Source organism: Anas platyrhynchos, chromosome 2 (assembly GCF_047663525.1).
Source record: "Anas platyrhynchos isolate ZD024472 breed Pekin duck chromosome 2, IASCAAS_PekinDuck_T2T, whole genome shotgun sequence".
Lineage (NCBI taxonomy): Eukaryota > Metazoa > Chordata > Aves > Anseriformes > Anatidae > Anas > Anas platyrhynchos.
This window is the reverse complement of record NC_092588.1, coordinates 124,785,827-124,801,780: the sequence shown is the minus strand read 5'-3', so window position 1 is coordinate 124,801,780 and position 15,954 is coordinate 124,785,827. Positions and strand designations below refer to the sequence as shown.

General features: G+C 44.5%; 1 long non-coding RNA gene across 1 annotated transcript; it reads left to right on the top strand.

Annotated features, from left to right (window-relative positions):
- Positions 1–11,828: 11,828 nt before the first annotated feature.
- Positions 11,829–15,745, top strand: LOC119716038 (uncharacterized). Its single transcript, XR_005263666.2, has 2 exons — positions 11,829–12,160; positions 14,912–15,745. It is a non-coding gene; the product is annotated as an uncharacterized lncRNA (long non-coding RNA).
- Positions 15,746–15,954: the final 209 nt, after the last annotated feature.

Sequence of the window (15,954 nt, the reverse complement as noted above, 5' to 3'; positions counted from 1 at the left end):
CTCATTACAGACTTAGCAAATTAAAACACAAATAGGATTAGAAAAGAATAATGTAACAATCTCCCACTACGGTCCCTGGAGCATTAAGTCATAAATTGGGTTTGCATTAAATTGTGCCTGCAGTATTGAATTCAGAGAAAGAGCTATAGGCTGAAGATAAACCTTGCTAGGCTAGCCAACTTTGGTATGGCTGTGTGTTTCCATAAACACACAATGAATTTGTTGGAATCTAAAAAGGCACATTCAACAGCAAGTATTTCATATCTTAATTAGAAAATACAGATATGGTATAGCAATCTCTGGCTGCAAGAGGTATAAGTCCAGCCAAAAGCTGCAGACATTTGAAATTGTCACTCCACCTGAAGATGTTTAAATATGGTAGTTCAGCACAGTCACCTACTGTGTTAAACCATGCAAGTTTCCAGATTTGCACAAATCTCTAGTGTGCTACGAGCTTCCTTTAAGTGGAGAAAACAATCGTACCCCAAAAGAGCAGAGAGAAGCTGAGTTTCCAATATAAATGTATTCTGTTGTTATGGGAACTAAAATGGTGAGCAATGTGAAAAGGATCCTTCGCTAACAAAGGCCAGCTTGATGATATTACAGCAGTAGCTATGCAAGAAGAAAATGTATCTGCAATAAATAAATAGAGCTTTTCCTAAAAAGATGCAGTCTACTGAAAAGTATTGACTCTAAAAAGAGCTAAATTCAACCTTTCTGTGACAAATTACTGACTAATACTATGAATTAATTTGGTTAATTTTTCTTTAATAAAAGCTTTATCCTTCAAAGGTATTTTATTACTGTCATCATCCTCATAACTGTCATTTAAGGGATAGCTAACAGCAGCTGCTGTGGTTAAGGTGCTTGTCATTTCACTCTACAAAGGAGACTTCATATGGTATTACAAGGTTTTTTTGCACCCTCCTTTTTTAGGGGTTCTCACATCTCCATTTGTCTGTAGCAGGCTTCAAAATTTGGTGGAGAGAAAACCCTCAGGCTAGAAAAAAAATAAAAAATCCCTGTCTTTTCTTTGACAATGCATCTTTTTTCAACTTTTGTCACTATGAACTGCTAACATCTGCCAGTTCCTTCCACTAGTTTGCCCTTTGCAAAACTGTACTAGCAGCATGCTAAAACAATAACACAGCCCATCAATATTTTAAGTCCAGCCTTACAGCCACTGCCAAAAGAGCACGGGCTACCCTGGGAACACTTGGATTTTAATAAAGCGGCTGGGGAGAGAAGTGAAGTTCATGCGGCGACAGGGGCATGCTAACACCAGGAATTTGTGCAAATTGATGGGGCTGCAGAGCCTATATCTAAGCAGTGGGATCTAGGGACATGTGCATCTAAATTTGTATCAGAGCATCGACTGAATGGTATGTTGGGCTGAGAGCAGGCTGTTCTTGCTTTTTTCCTTGCAAAGGTTTGCTGGTGTGGGGAGATGCAGTGGGGCATTGCTGTGGGATGGCAGCACACCCTGGGCTAGGAGACCCACCACGCCTGGGACTTGTTCCTGGTCTCCTATATATGTGATGAGGAGGCAGACAGTGAAGAGTCTGATCCTGTCTTCCTAGGCAGAGGATGTAACGGAGCTCGATGTCAGACCACGAGCATAGGTGGCTAGCTCCGTGCTGGTCCAGCCTGGGGATGCTCTGGTTCTCAGGCAGCGGCACTGATGTCAAGTTCCAGGGAAGAGGACGGTGAAGAATGGGACAACTTGAGTCTAAAGGGGTACCTCTAGGTCGAGGCTGCTAGGATTTCTTCCCCAACCCCAGGTCCTGGGGCACACATAGGGTTTGCAGAGTTTTCCAGCCCCTCATTTTAGGTGCACTGAGTTTTTACCCTGTGCTGGGGGTCAAAGGGTCCATTCTCTTTCCTCAGTTTGCTGGTGGAGAATCTGCAGGCTAAATAAGGCTGTCTCCTCCTCTTGGCTGGCAGCTCCCTTCTGGAGCAACCTTTTAACATTTTTCTTGATTTTCTTAAACAGCAAACATTAGACACATTAAGAACAGCAACAACAAAATCATTAAGCACTATAACATTCTCCAAGGAGCCAGACGTATCCTTTAATCAGGTTATGGAAAATTCATTCCTCTTCCAGCCATTTATCTTCTTTGTTTATGCACATTCCAAGTGACCCACTTCTCAGCATCAAAAATAATAACAAAGAAATAACCAAAGATTCTTCATTATTTATGGACTTATGTACCATTTATTTTGCTTTATTGGAAACCAAATAATCAAGTTCATTCATTCCGATGAAACATAGCAAGCGCTAACCGTCTGTCATTCCTATCAGTGAGTCTTGTTCTCTCACTTCAAACTCACTACTTGACCTCAGTGGGGAAAGGATTGATATCGTGCTTCCTTCTATAGTGATGGATCGTTTACATTAAAAGGGAGATGAATAGACTGAAATTAGGGGTACACTGTTATTTTCTCCCTAAGATAGCCTGTGCTTTCTGTCTCCCATACAGGTGTGGGGGCTCTAAGTCCAACTCTACAATTTTATGAAGTAATATTGAAGATTGCATCAGGTCAATTTTTTTTTGCCACATTTGCATGATTTATAACAAGTGCTATGTAGCTATTGACATGCAATGAGCTCTGCATAGATCTCAGGCGCAGATCTCTAATGAAAAGTCTATGCATATAACAATAAACATGACACATAGGTTTATAATAGAATTCATAGCTTATTAAAAGCAACAAGGCCTTGGTCTCAGTGTGGGCCTAAAAATGCTGAATTAGTCAGGTAAGTGTGACAGGAATCATCGACCAAAGAAGTCTCTGTTACACAAGTTGATGTTACTTATAGTTTGGGAGCTAAACCAAAACTCCCCCAAAAGGGCAACTTCAGAAGTCATAGTCGAACAATTTTATTGAAATTTCAGATCAGGTGATTTTTTTTTTTTTGTTCTTGACAAAACTGCTCATAATGAAACTCCCTTGATGAGGGAACTACAGGAGGGTGAAATAGCAGTAGGCGCTGCAAAAAGTGCTACAGAAACTTAATGATACCAAGCAAAGTTGTTCATTAGTACAGGCACAGATACTTCTCATTTTAAAGAGACTACATTGTGTTTCAACTCACAATTAGTTGCTCAAAATTGAGATAGATTAGGAATTACAATGCAAGTCATAATGGAAATAACACAGCACTGAAAAAAAATCATTACCAGCATGGGGAAAAAAAAAAAAAAATAACACAAAACCAAAAACAATTAAAACTGTTCATTTAGTCTGAAAAATATATTTTGTTACATTCAGTGCTATTTTTTTTTCTCTGTTAAAACACATCTGAAAATGAGATTCAACTCTTAGTTAGCTTTATCATCGCAAAGCTGGCTAAATAGAATGTATCTCTCAGAAGCTGTTAAGAGGATACCTTATGGTGCTTAGAGAAGATGGAAGAAAAGGTCAAAGGAGAATGTCACTGGGAGAAAAAGTAATAGAACAAAGCTCCCAGAAATAGAGAAAAATAAGTAGGGGAAACATAGGAAAGATCATCTTTGTCATCATGCATGGTGTAACTCTGCTGAACTGCTGCTAGTAGGCTTTAATGCCATGTCAGTGGTATTAACGTTGCGTATGATTTTCTTTTATGCTTTCTGACACATCCTCACAAACATGTGCATTTCTACAAACCTACCATAGAAGATGGCAAGGTATTTGCCCACAGGGACTGGGCTGGCAGGAACCCAATCAGTCTCTTTTCTGCACTAGGAATTTGTCATTTCAGGATCCAAAGAATGTTTTGAGTGGGTATATTTTCTATTTTTATTCCCTGAGTTATTACGGGATATGAATGTCAATAATAGATAAGCACATCGCAAACAGACTCAGCAAGTTCTGCCTTTTCTGCCCCTGGAGAGCCACCACTCAAGTGATATCTCAGCGGTGGGGTGACAGTTCTCCCTGGAGGGGGCAAGAGACAAATCCCTTCCACTCCACAAGCCCCCTGGCCAGCACCATCTGATGAATTTATGGTCTCCAATACAGTTAGGTGTGTATAATTCAATGTATTGCTGAAGACCAGTTACTGTATTTTATAGCTGACATTACGAGGGATATTTTTTTTCTATGAAATAAAATAATATTTGTTTCCTGAATGGGAAATGTGCTGTCTGTAGCTATCAGCAGCCAACAGTTGCTGCTGGCTAGAGCCACAGCAGGAAAAAGAGGTGGGTTTTACTTCAGTGATATTGGAAGCATAATTTGTCATTCACAGTGCTTTTTTTTCAGAATTTGAGGTCCCATTTGAAAGTCACTACTGGATGGCTGCTTTATTGTACTGTATTAAGCAATTACTTTAAAAATAAGTGTCACAGAAGATATCCTGATGGGTTGAACACTATGACTGAATCCAAAAAAGATGGAGAGCAACTCTTTGCTCAACAGATATTGACAGGATGAGGTGGAATAAATTAAATGAGAGAGTTTTACACTAAAAGAGGGAAGATTTAGATGAGATGTTAGGAGAAAACTTTTTTCACTTAGAGTGCAGTGAGGCACTGGAACAGGTTTCTCAGAGAAGCTGTGGATGCCCCATCCCTGGAGGTGTTCAAGACCAGGTTAGATGAGGCCCTGGGGAACCTGACCTAGTGGGTGGCATCCCTACCCATGGCAGGGGGGTTGGAACTAGATGGTCTTTGAGGTCTCTTCCAACTTGAGCCATTCTATGGTTCTGTGATTCTGTATGTGACCATCTGTGTAGGTATGTGTGTGTCTGTCCATCACTTTGTGGCCCTAGAGCTATTTACACACCATTAGAGTCTGATTGTGTAATTTCTGAGCACTTCACAGAACTTCATGAGTCCACTCACACAGTATGCAAGTGAGGTAAAAAAAAAAAAAAAAAAAAAAAAAGAGAGAGAGAGAGAAAGAAATATATGAGCTTGGGAGGATTTTTGTTTTCATATGCTTCTGGCCCTATTTCAGATCTTGGGAAAGTACTGATGAGCGATTACATGCCTTGCTCCCTGGAAGAGAGAGCTACTCTGAGACATGCAATGCAAAAATGTCATTCTGAAGTGTACTTGATGTCAATGCAGAGCTGCAGGTCCATATCAGAGCATATCTGACCCAAAACAGCACCAGAGATATTTGCCCCAAGGGGTCTCCACTGGGCTTGTGTGTGGCCACAAGAGGAACTAACCTCAGAGAGATTACAAAACAATTCTTCATGCTCATAAAAACCTTGCTTAGAAACTCAGTTTTTAACAGGTTCCCAGTTGTTTGTTAGTTTAATAATTTTTCCATAGATAGGTTGTATTTTAAGCATATAGTGGTCCAGTTAGCATTGTGCATTAGCTCAGATATTATCTCTTGCAAGGAAAATCACACAAAGTACTGCTCAATCATACAGATGCTTCATATTTTTAATGCCACAAGCACTAAAGTCAACTAGTGTTTTGTTGTTGCTTTTAAACTCAAGTAAAGGCCACATAGGGTGAAGGAATGTGTTTATTTTCTGTTTGTGCAGAAGGAGCAATTTTTTTCTGCCCCGATGAGACAGGATCTAAGAAATGATTCTTTTCCGTGGTTTACATTTTTGGTAGGAAATAGATAGTATAGAGGAGTTCAAAGAAGAGCTTTTAGCTGTCAATAAACAGGAAGAAACATCCAAAGGCTGCCCTGGTAGAAAGCTGGGATAATACTACTTCTGCAACAACATTGAAAATGCCTGCAAATGACCAGCAAATTGGTAAGGTGGCTTGCGGGATGAGAAGATTTTACCAGTGCTTTGCATGAGCAAGCCTGTGAGCCTTTGTCGGAGCTGTTCACACCTTTGTCAGGCACTGGGCACTCAAGGAGCAGCCCCTTGGAGGACCCAGCTTTTGGTTTGAAGGCACCAGAGGGAATTCAGGGCATGGTGTGACCAGACTATGTGAGGGACAGGGTCCACAGGCTCCTGGGAGGTGTGGGATGCAGCAGGGACTGGGATGGTGTTTACCAGCTCTCTGTGCCCACAGACTTGCCTCTGGGCATCCCAAGTAGGCCTGTGTGTCTACAAGCAGGGAAGGCAGATTGATTTAGGAAACAGCCTGCTTTTCAGAGAGCTTTAGCGCTTGGGCAGTCCATCAGCTTCCCCACAAGCTCCTGTATCTCTTGCTGCTCACAACTCATTTCTCCCACGCGTTTGCTGTAATGAAGACGGGATGGTCTACAACTTTATGACAGTTCCATTTATTTCTACTATTTTCACATAAACCCAAGCAATGAGCAGCAGTTGCTTCCTCTGCGGCTTGATAAATGTCAGTATTAATTAAAATTGTTCGGAGCGGGGTCGGGTTTTTTCCTCTCCCTGCACCAGGCTGGCAGGGAGGAGAAGCCTGACGGGCAGGCACAGCTGCTGAGCTGTTGACTGGAAATGTTGACACAGGGAAGGAGGCACGGGAGCAGTAGCCGGCCTCCGACAACGTCGATTGGAAATAGTGGAAGCATTTTGTCACCTGCACGACGTGGGGGAGGATGCCTGGATGTGGGTCTTGAACTTAATCCTTTGCTCCCCCGTCTGGGAAGTCTGCAAAGGCAGCTGTTCAGCCCATATGGAGGGGATGGTGCTCCCCCACCACCGCTATCTAATGATGCTTTCCTGACTGACGCTCCAGAGAGAGCCCTTGATTTGGGAGGGAAGGTCAACGCAACTCAATGCCTTGTAGGATGCAGGCGGAAAAAACGGGGGATACTTCAGGAGGCTCCCCCCTCACCGGACACCCTTTGTATTTCTCTGCACTCCCTTCTCACACCAACACTGCTTTGACATTCATAAACCCAACATCTTCTACCTGCCCCAGGGGGGCTCACACAGCAGCAGAAGTTATGCTTCAGTGGTCGTAGATGTACCTTTTTCCCACTGTGGCAGGTCTGAACAGAGCCAAGGCGACACTTGGATGGTCGCAGTGCTGGCACACCCATCTCTGTCACCGGTGCAAGCTCAAAGGAGGCCATTACTACACGCTACAGCTAGTTTCATACAAGATAATGAGGTCATTTTATTTTTCCTTCTCAAACTTTGCCAACAACAAAGGAAATAAATTCATATCGGTCTGTGAGAATTAAATGCATGCATTCTCCTGACTTGGACTGAGACCTGTGCACCACTGTCACCTGGGCACATCTGAACAGCCTCCCCAGGGTGATTTTCTTATGGAGAAAACAGTTTGGCTTGAAGAGCAGGACCAGTCCCTCCTTTGCAAAATATTTTCAAGACAAAAGATGAATGGTGAACACTGTGATTCTGAGATAGAATCACAAAATGGTTTAAGTTGGAAGGGACCTGAAAGCTCATCTAATTCCAACCCTCTGCCATGGGCAGGGACACCTCCCACCAGACCAGGCTGCCCCAAGCCCCATCCAGCCTGGCCTTGAACACCTCCAGGGATGGGGCATCCACAGCTCCTCTGGGCAGCCTGTGCCAGGGCCTCACCACCCTCACAGTGGAGAATTTCCTCTTCATATCCAATCTAAATCTGCCTTTTGCAGTTTAAAATTGTTTCCCCAAGTTTTGCATTGTTCTCTGAGAAACTGAAGTGGAAAGAGAGAGGGGACTAGGAAAGACAATAACCTCTCCAGATCACAGGATGAATCTTGAGGAATAAAGAGCTGAAATTTTAGGAAATGCATTTTTGTTTATTTATTTACTTATTTTAAACTGTGTTTTTACTAGCCACACATGGAAATCCAGGCTGGATTTTAAGAAACACATTATGAGAAAAGGAAATAAGGAAATAGACTACCCCTCAGTGTCTGTAAAAATCTCATCTATGAACACAGGTGCAGAATAGTGATTAAGAAAATATCACTGTTGTAAATTATGACTCAGTTGCATTTATTTGCCAGTGTCTGGACTAAACAAAATGCAGTTTTTTCTAGAAAGACACTGGCTTCCAAACCCTCTTTTCTAAGAAAAAAAAAATCACTCAAAGTGTGGTAGTCTAAAAAAAATCCTAAGTAGGACCTAGTGCATTTTACCAACATAAAAAACAACCATCAAAACACTCCTACCTGTTCTCCCAATCGAAGCTTACACTTGGTTAGGGTTTCTGTCTGTACGCTGAAAGGAAACCTGGTTTCTGTAAATTTCTTTTTAATAAAAATGTGTTACCTATGATAAATATATATTGCCTGGGTCAAATGAATCTGATTGTGAGAACATATTGAGCAAAAGTATTGGTAGGATTTAATTTCATCTCTTTTAAACACACACACATACACACACACACACACAACTGTAGCTATTGAATGCTGGTTTGAATTAAATTCTATTTGTTTTAATAAAAGTGTAGTGGCCTGAGTGTACATATATTTGTTTTAGTGGCAGTGCATTGGATCCAATAAAACTATATTGGCTTCACTGCTTATGTCTCCTTTTCAGAGAAAATGGATTGAACGGAAAAATGAACCAGGCATGAATCAGCCAGTCACAGGTCTGTGCTAAACTCTGGCATCCGAATACACTGGTTAAAGAACAAAACAAAAAAAAACTTTATTACAAAACGTTGCTTTTAAATGTAAATATGTTTTAATGTCAAGGCTGCACACGAGGGGTTTAATTGCCTCTATAAAAGAGAGCAGGTTTCAGAACCGGGCTTGGCTGCGGAGGGTCGGTGCATCTGCTTGCAGCTGCAGAAGTGGAAACCTAAGCTGGCTGCAGCCCTCAGTTCTGCTGGCATAAATCAGGCTTGTTCTCAATAAAGGCAGGCAGCTGATCTCCAGATATCTGTGATAATGCAGATCGGGTGTCAGCAGCCCCAGCACGGGGGCACCTCTGCCCCAAAGCATAGGCGCATGCAATGCCGGGGTAAATCACGTCCGCGCCGGGAGCTGGATGCTGGCACTGGCATTCCTGGGGCTGTGCCGGCTGCTGCTGAGCTTTTCTATGCATTCTCCTGGGATCGGTCATTTCTGCCACCTGGAGACACTCAGCTGCTTGGTTCTGCACCAGGTCTCCCCGACACCCACCCTTTCTGTGCAGCAGTGTTACCTGCACACGTTCCTGTGGGCAGGAGAGCCACCCAGGCCAGCAGAGGGGCTGGTGTGGAGACTGAGAACCCAATGCCTGTGTTGCATGCATGCATTTGTTTGCAAAATCTTTTTCATCGCCATGTCAAAGCCTTTAAAAATGTCACCAAGTGCCCTTTCTCAATACTCTAAATTGGATTAAAGATGGAAACTATATTCCTATCCCTTTCTAACCTTCTCCAGGTGGCCGGACGGTGACCGTCACAGCCAGGGCAACAGGGGCAAAGCTCCATGCAAGGCCACTGAGGTTAGGAAGGACAGCAAGCACAGCAAGCACCAGCTGGGTATTTGCTAACGGGGGAAATGGTTGCTGCTGGCTGGTCTGGCTTCTCACATACCCTACGTGGCTGTAACCTGACAACCCAACCGGAGTATCGCTTCGTCTGATGCCTTGTGGCCTTCTAGGAGACTGGACTCCACTCGTGTGGAGCCAAACCTGCATTTTATTCCTTTGTGAGAAAATATGATCTGCACCAACTCATTCACAGTTTGGGAGCACCCGGGGCTGTGGGAGACAATCAACACGAGGAGAATTTGGCTGCAGCAGGAGTGGAGCAGTGAGAGAGGAGATGGCTGCGGTCTTCTCCAGCTCTGACTCCTCAGAAAATTGTGAATTAAGAAATAATTCACACAAAAGCAAACCAGCTGCTAGTGAAGCAATTTTTAGGTAACAATCCAGCTGAGGAGGGTTGAGTATTGCAAGGAGCATCACCTTCAGAGCCCCCATGGCCTTGTGGAAGTGCAGTAGTAGTTTCAGGCACTATATCAGCTCATAAACCCCAAAAACAAGCTGTTTCTGGAGCCAAGGATAACCAAATTGGTTTTGTGATAGCCATGAGGGCTTCACCACCACGCACGATGGTGGTGAAGGTGGCAGACTTCATGAAGCATCTTAGAGAGTGCTATGGAAGATCTGAGGGTGACAGTAATTAAGAAGGCAGCAGACCCCATGGTGATGTCCTGTGAGATGCTCCCTGCACGGGGCCATGCAGAGATACAGGTTCTTTGTGAGGATCTGAGACAGAAATACAGGAAAGAGAAGCCTGGAATTTCTTCATGACTTGGTAAATTCTGCAGGGGGGGAGCCTACCTGGAAAAGAGAAGCTCTAGCAAAATCAAAACAGGATCAAGTAGTTGGTACTCTGTGAAAAGGGTTAAAGGAGAATTTTTAACTACAGCCTGGCTTAAATCTATGTGCAGAAGAGTACACGATCTGAGATAACACCACATCCAGAGGTGACAACATAAATTCTGTATCAGAAAGGGATTAGATAAATTAAGGGAGGACAAGTCCTGCCAGGGCCATTAAATTCTATGGTCCAGTTCCTCCCGGCTGCTGGAGCTGGAGGTGTAAGCGGGGGATTTGCCAGAGGCATTGTGTCACGTGGCAGAGATGGGTCTTCATGGCCTCCTTCTTGATTCATGGCCCCTGCAGCAGACAGCGTGATGGAGGTGGTGATGGAGAGGTCTTTAAACTGCCTGTCCACAGCAAGGTCACCCACCGGAGCCTGTGTCCCCCACAGCCCACCTCTGCCCCTTCTCTGGGGGTGGGAACGGGGCAGCTATCCGAGCTGTTATCCCCTGCCCAGGTATGTGGGAGATGCCTTGTTTGAGTCCTAAATACGTTTCACTTAAGCCCCACTGATGGCGTAATGAAGTGCTGTAATCTTCGCTAGGTCTCTCTTTACCTTTCTGTAATTACCATAATAAGTGGTCTTAACTGGCTCTTTTATAAGTAGCAGGAGCATAAAAACATCTCAGCATGTTTTCCTTTAATGAGCCACAACTTCAGAGTAATCTTCCTGATGTTTTCTTCGGGGTCTGTTTTTTTCTGCCTGATGCAGCATCATTCCCACCTCATCCCCAGCACCGTGCCACTGGCCATGGGATATGATAATGGTGACTCCGAGCAGTGCCAGCACCTGGCAACATTTCTGGGAAGCCCTGCAGAACAAGGTGACTCCACCATGGGTTTCATGACCAGCTGAACTCCCGGAGAGGTCAGTCACTGCCGTGGGCTGTGGGGTCGCACCACCAGCTGCTGTGGATTTTGAGGGGAATACATTACAAGCACCATACCGCCTGCCCATGTAAGGCCACCGCGGGGAAAGGCGATGACAATAGGGGCTCATACCCAAATGCTGAGGCAGAAGTTCAGTGACAGGGCTGGTAACTGATACGAGTGACTGCAGGCGAGACCCCGGCACGGAGATCTGAGGGACAGCTGCGAAGGGCTGGGAGCACTCATGCACAACCCACCCACTCCCACCCAGCCACCAGCAGGGTGCTGAGGAGCAGCTCTGTCCCTGGCCACCCCGGCATGTGGGCATAGTGCCCAGCCCAAAAAAGCCTCAGTCGATTACACCACCGTAACATCGTGTCGGCGGGCTCACAGTTTGACTGCTTACAGCAGATGGATGAACACTTGCCGGTTATCTGGTGCTGAGTGAGAGGCAGATTTACTTCCAGAGCTTGCTACTTTCATTTCTCCCAATGAAGCAGCAAGGCAGTACATCTGCAGTTTTGTTTTGTTTTCTTCCTTCTAAACACGGCTATGTTGCAGCGACGTCCATCACTGAAAGGGATGGGGTTTTTGGCTTGTTTTTGTGGGGAAGGCAGGAGGAAAGGAGGGAGGCAGGAGCTGCTGCTTTGTACAAACAAGCAAGGTCTGAATTTCCAAACCTCAGCCACAGCCTGTGCGAGCTGAAAGCTGGCTCACCAGCAAAGAGATGCAGAGCTGTAAAGCAGGGTGAAAAGCCCTGAATAGCTGTGTTTGGGTGATGCTAACGTGCACTCTGTAAATAAAGGAAAGCATGAATTGCCACCTTGGTGCTGGGCAAGGGTCCACCCACCTCCATCCCCTCCCCTGTTCTTTGGGGGAATTGAGAGAAACCCCTGAGGAGACAGCCGTGCTGCTCCCGTGACTTAAAAATCAGAAAGCAATGCATGTGTTGCAGAAGAAGCTGTGCTGGCCACAGAAGAAGTATTGCACATTTTCTGCCAGCATTTCTCCAGCAAGACATCAGACCTTTACAGAAGGAGCTGAAAGAAGGCTCACCCACTGCAGTCTCACTCAGGCTCCCTCATCTCTCAACAAGATCCATGCAGTAGGAAATTTGGAAAAGAGGTACAATTTACAAAAGTCCATGAAAGACACAGACACCACCAGTAAGGGCTGTCTCCCTTTAAAAAAAAAAATTGCTATAACATTTTATACTTTACCCAGCTTTGTTTTTGGTGGGTGGTTGGTGGGTGGTTGGTTGTTTTTAAAGGCTGGGAAATAGTTATTGAAAATTGGTCCAGAACACAGCCACTGACTTTTATCTCCTTGATCCTTAAATCTGGCCATGAAGGGTTACTGGTACCTCCTAGTGGGACCATATTATCACTAGAAAGAATACAATAAAAAAGGTACAAATTTTCTAAATGTTTTTCTCTGCCCATTTTTCATGGGATCCAGCCTTAGAATAACAAAAGTTTGGAGCAGGTGGAGATACCACACATTCTTTTTCCTTAAAACTAGAACACAAGGGAAACACAAGGGAGGTGGAAAAAAAAAAAAAAAAAAACAGGAGCAATGCTTATTGCAAGGAAATCTGTTTATGCATGATTTGAAATTGGAGCAGAGTTTCACTTCATTCTGTCTTGTGTTTTTGTGTTTCATATTTCATGCTTTGTGTAGCACTTGTTCAGTGTATTCCTTGAGGCTGTAACAGGTTGTCCCAAAAGTTTATGGACTCGCTGAGCATACGCTATCACAGAGCATGTCAAAGTGATAGGATCAATGAATTCAATTCTTTTTACGAAAACCAAAATGTTTTAGTATTTTAAAGACCTAAGCTCTCCTCCTGACATCATAAAATGAAATGGTAAGTTATCGGTTTGGAGTGTCTCAACAGCTTCGAAGAAAATAAAACAATTTTGCATGGAATTTCCTTCCCCATAGCTTAAAGGTACACAAGTGGAAGAAATCCATTCTCCTCCTGAGGTCAGGGGAAATAAAAAATGAATGGTGCTATTTTTTCCCCGAAATTCCCTTTTCAGCCAATTCTAATTTTAGTTGGTTTCAAGGGCATTTAGTCGGTTTCAAGTCCTGCCTGGTCAGTTTGTGCTTTGCCTTTGTTGCATGCTGACCGGGACTGGTGACACTGAGAATGTTTTAAGTACCTGATAAAACTATCACGACCACTGGGGCCAGCTGAGACCCTCACCCCCCTCTGTGAGGGTTTCCTCTGGGCCTTGGCAGCTGGGCATCAGCTGGGTTGGCCAAGCCCTAATTGGATTTCAGGCTCCCCCAGCTCCCCACTCCCCCTGTTTGGGGATGCTTTTGCCCCCCTGCACCCAGGACACTGCACCAGTGCCTGGCACACCTCATGGGTTTCCTATCTCCTTTGTAAATCTGCAACTAAACTGCACAACAGAGGGGTCCCTTAAAAATCCTGAGAGAGAGGCTCTGAAGCAGCCATCTGATTTCTAGGCTTGGTGCTAATTAAAAGGTGCTCTTGGGGACACACACACAGATGTGCTGGATCAGGCTGGCAGTGCAGTGCTAAATTTCCATTCCTATCACTGCCCTCATCCTGTCCCCGTGCTTGATGCCCCACAAGAGGCAAAGACATAGCTCACTTTCCCCCCAACCTGGGAAGCATTTCAGCAAGCGGGCAGTGCTGCTGCTTGATGGCATCCTTAAACCTGCTTTATAGACCCATCTGAAAATTAACTCTTTTTTTTTTTTTTTTTTTCTTTTTTTTTTCCTGGTGTTTGGATTCTAGATGGAGTGGCAAGGAGGAGGACCTGGATGTGATGTTCCTTCCTCAGTTGCTCCTTGCCTGCTGCATTTGCTGGGGTGCGTAGGCCTGCCCTATAAATGAGTCCTCTAACTCACCCATATTCACAGCACAGGCAGAGCCTTACTTGTCCCAAAAACTGTCAGGGCAGCAGCAGGTTGTGGCATTCCCGCTTCAGAGATTTCTCAAAGGGAAAGCCTTTGAGAGCTGTCTGTTCTCACTCTGATGCTCATTTGCTTCTCTCTTTTTATTCTTGTGGTTCCTCCAAGGAAGCCAACATTTCCACAGTCCATTTTTTAGCAAAGCTGCTCTCATGCATTTTTCAGCAGCACTTCTCATGCATGGCATGTCACTCCTGAATTATCCACAGGGCCTTGGTTCCTTCCTGTCCCTCCTCAGCTTTTAGCATGAAGGCTTGCTCTGCCAGCGGTACAGAAAAGGGGCAATTGGGATTTCTGAAATTTATTTTAAGCAACAACTCTACCTTGCACATTTTTTTCCTCTGGGTCTCTCTGCCTTCTATCTGCTGGATGTGTTTCTGGTCCATGTGCTTTTCTGAACAGCAGCTATGCCATTTTACACATGCAGAGAAGGACTCCAGGTAATTCAGCCCCACCTCCCAGCTCTCCCTCCCAGCTCAAGTCTCCTCCAGAAAGCACTGCCAAGGGCTGAGAAACCACCCTGGTTCAAACTCAAACCCAAAACACGATGCCCCCCATACACCTGCACCTCATTCGTGGGGAGGTGAATGAAAATGATAACTAGGCTTCCCAAGTCTTGCCTGATTTTTACCAGATTACACAGTAAAACTGTTATAAAGATGCTATCTGAGGTGGTCATTCCTTGACCACCACTCTTTAGGTAAAGTCTCACTGTAACCGAGGAGCACCACTCTGAAATCCCATCCTCTGCTCAGATTTTCATGATTTGACACTTAAGATTGTCCTTTTATAACTACATAAAGAAGAAAGAGCCATAAGCAGCAGTGTGAATGGCAGCAAATACTCATGGAGAGCTGGTGCCCTGCCTAGGACGTGGCTGGCTGATGCTGACTTGTCCTTGATCTATTTTTTCTCATATTTCACTTTCAGGGGCTGCAGCAGGGACTACATTAAGTGGAGCTGTGTTGCTGGCAGTTTGGAAAAGGCTTCCCTTTGCCCAGGCTTCCCATCTCTTGTCTGTTTGCTCTCCGCAGACATTCGAAGGATGGAGTCTGGCTTGCATGAGTGCCTGTGGAAAACCCATTTGAAGTTTGCACGCTTGAATACTGCCATATAGCAGAAGTGCTGGGCTGAGATGACAAAGCTCTACCAGAGTCTCAAGCTTCAACCTGCCTAATGAGGGACAAAATCTTTCATCCACCACTGCTGCCACCATTTCTCTTCATTGTGTGCTCCGCAATTAGTACATTTAACAGGGACACTGCTGAACGCAGCACAGTCCCAGTTCCTCAGGACATTTTCCTGGAGCACAGGCACCCTGGCAGTTGGATGTGGGTCTGATTGTACCATTGGCAGACCAGCCCATGGCTGCAGGTGCTGCTATTTCAAGTGAAGGTAATAAAAAGAAGATTGCATTTCAGCCCTGCTCATACAAAGCTCACAGTACAACCACTTTTCCGGGGCTGAAGCTTTGAGCAAACATCCTCCAGCAGAATAAAGCCTATCAAAAGCAGCCCAAAGTGCTTTTCCCGATGACAAAATTTGCACTGATGCAGATGGAAGAAAAACCCAATCCTGTGTGATGTCGCTTGTGATGAACTCAGCCCTTTTCTGAACAGACAAGTTGAAATACTTGTAACAGACCCTTCACAGTCCATCTAACCTGTTAGAAAAGGAGAAAGATAATAAATTGGACAACTAAATTTGAATTACAAATAAATTAGAGGAAGCCACAATCAAGGTACTGACATCCAGTAAGTGGGGGGGGGGGGGAAAAAGAAGAAAAAAAAAAAAAGCTTTTGTGTGGGTAAATTATCTACTAAGAATTATTTACTCAGCTCTGCAAGCTCTCCGAACAGGGCAGACAGAAGCAGGTACTTTGTTTGTTGGTTCAGGCTTCTGGTCCTGAGAATCAATCTCTGACCATTAAGAAAACACGGCTGCCTTTTCAAGTGTAATTTATTCAATAAGAT